Below are 2,263 nucleotides of genomic sequence, written 5' to 3'. Positions count from 1 at the left end.
TATGTGAAAACCTTCTGCTGCACACATTTCCCTGGAAGTTTCTCTGTGAGTGGAGAATGAAGTGTGGCCTGCAGCTAAGGGGTGAGTGTGGCAGAGAAATAACTTTTCAGTGTGGATGGACATTTCTCGGGTGCCTGTCTGTGCTGATGAGAAGCCTGCAGAGGGGAGGCAGGTCAAGGTGAGGAAGCGCAGGTCTCTGCCGGGCAGGAGGGAACGGGCAGGAGGGGAGTGTTGGAGGGCTTGGCCCAAGGAAATGAGCAGTTCTGAGCAGGAGGAAAGTAGTAAAGGTGGGGGGGAACTTCTGGGTTGGTGCACACCTGGGGACTTGGGGAGATGCTTGCTTGGGGAGGGCATGGAAGCTCCACTCCCTTTCCTCATACCTTGCCCTACACATCTCTTCCACCTGGCTGTCCCTGAGTTTGTATCCTTTCATAATAAGCTGGTGTTCTAGATCTTTGAAATCAACCCTGTGACTTATCTAAATTTTATTTCCGCTCTTCCAAGGAGTAAATTGGAAGATATTGCAAATGCAGAAGTAGCAGCTATGCAGTTACATAAGTAGCCAAAGTTTTCAATCAGTATCTCAATATTATTACTTTGGAAAATGATATGCTTGTATGATGCAATCACAATAAGGAAGTGTTTCATATTGTGCGATTAACAGTGCAGAGATCACAGACGTGGAAAGTGTCATGGACCGGAATGTTGACAGCCTCTTCTGCTTTTCTGTTACACTGGGTATTGTTCCTATAATCAGATACTCAACAGGAACAGCAACAGAAGTGGTTGCAGTGAAACTAGATAAGAAACTTTGGGAACATCTAAGAGATGCCAGAAACAGTCCTTCTACAGGTGATGCACTGGGAGGCGGCCCCTTCAGCTTCCAAAGCCTTCTTCAGTCCTGTTGACAGAAACACAGACTTGGGAACTCCTTTAAATATCAGTCCTAGGTGCACGATGCACTGGACTTCCACGTACACAGAATTAATCTGGAAGAATCTTCAGGAGTGAAAAATTCCCCTAGTTTGATCTAGAGAAATACAAGAAGTCTTATGACTTAACTCCAGTTGATAAATTTTGGCAGAAACGTAAAGGAAGTCCATTCCCAGAGGTTTCGGAATCAGTTAAGCAAGAACTAGAGTCTTATAGAGCACAGGAAGTCAAATGACTTAGAAGCACTGTAGGACCAGACGGGGAAGATGAAGGGGCCATGAGGATGCTCTCTGACAGCACTGCTCAGCTAACACCAGCTTTTTGTTCTTTGCCAGAACTCCTCGGAGGGGAAAAAAAGACTTACTGATCTCCATAAAATGTTACCACTGCTGTCTTCAGACATATAAAGGCAAGAAAACTGGATGTGTATTTTGACTGTAAAGAAAAAATAATGAGCAAACTACTCTGGAAAAACTCCTCTAGATATAATATCAGACCCTGATGCAGAAACTCCAGAAGATAAAATGAGGCATTTCTTATCTGTTATATAAGCACACAGCAAGCAGCTCTGAGGCTGATTTGAAGTCATACAAAAAAGCCGTAACAGATGCAGGATGCAACCTTAATGCCTTACAATACATCAAACAGCGGAAGGCTTTCTCCAGGATGACCTCAGCTCCTGCTAGCTCAGACATCGCTGCTATGAGGCACCAACACAGGATCACAGTCTGTGATGGGAAGAGTGATGAAGCCGGTACTGGAACAGCACACCCCACCTGTCTTCATGGAGATGAAGTCAAACCCTGAAACATGACTAGAGACATTCTGATCCCAAATGCTGCCAGGCGATGACAGCTCAGTTCCAAGGAACAAAAATCCATTCCAAGAGGCACTTGTTTTTGTGGTGGGAGAAGGCAACTACACTGAACATCAGAAACTTGTTGACAACAGAAAGGGGAAACAGGGCAAACACATTTTATACGGCTGCTGCTGACTTTCTCATGCTGCATAGTCCATGACACAGCTGTCACAACCTGGAGAAAAACCAGCCTGGAGGAGCTCTCCACATGGCTGCCTGTGCCGCCCCAGACTCAGATCCCCTCCCACCAACTAAATTAAAAAACAAAATTTATTTACTTATTCATTCATTCATTCATTCATTTATTTTTGGCTGCGTCGGGTCTTAGTTGCAGCATGCAGGATCTTTCGTTGCTGCACATGGGCTCTCTAGTTGTGGCACAGGGCTCTCTAGTTGTGGCTTGTGTGCTCAGTAGTTGCAGCGCGTGGGCTTAGTTGCCCCGTGGCACGTGGTATCTTAGTTCACCCACCA

The 2,263-nt window shown here is 45.6% G+C and overlaps 1 pseudogene; it reads left to right on the top strand.

Moving 5' to 3' along the window:
- The first annotated feature begins 481 nt into the window (after window positions 1-481).
- On the top strand, window positions 482-2,047 carry LOC130859139 (sec1 family domain-containing protein 1-like; annotated as a pseudogene).
- Window positions 2,048-2,263: the final 216 nt, after the last annotated feature.

The sequence above is a fragment of the Hippopotamus amphibius genome, chromosome 8 (genome assembly GCF_030028045.1).
Source record: "Hippopotamus amphibius kiboko isolate mHipAmp2 chromosome 8, mHipAmp2.hap2, whole genome shotgun sequence".
Lineage (NCBI taxonomy): Eukaryota > Metazoa > Chordata > Mammalia > Artiodactyla > Hippopotamidae > Hippopotamus > Hippopotamus amphibius.
The sequence above is the reverse complement of the archived record's forward strand: the minus strand, read 5'-3'. Positions and strand labels throughout refer to the sequence as shown.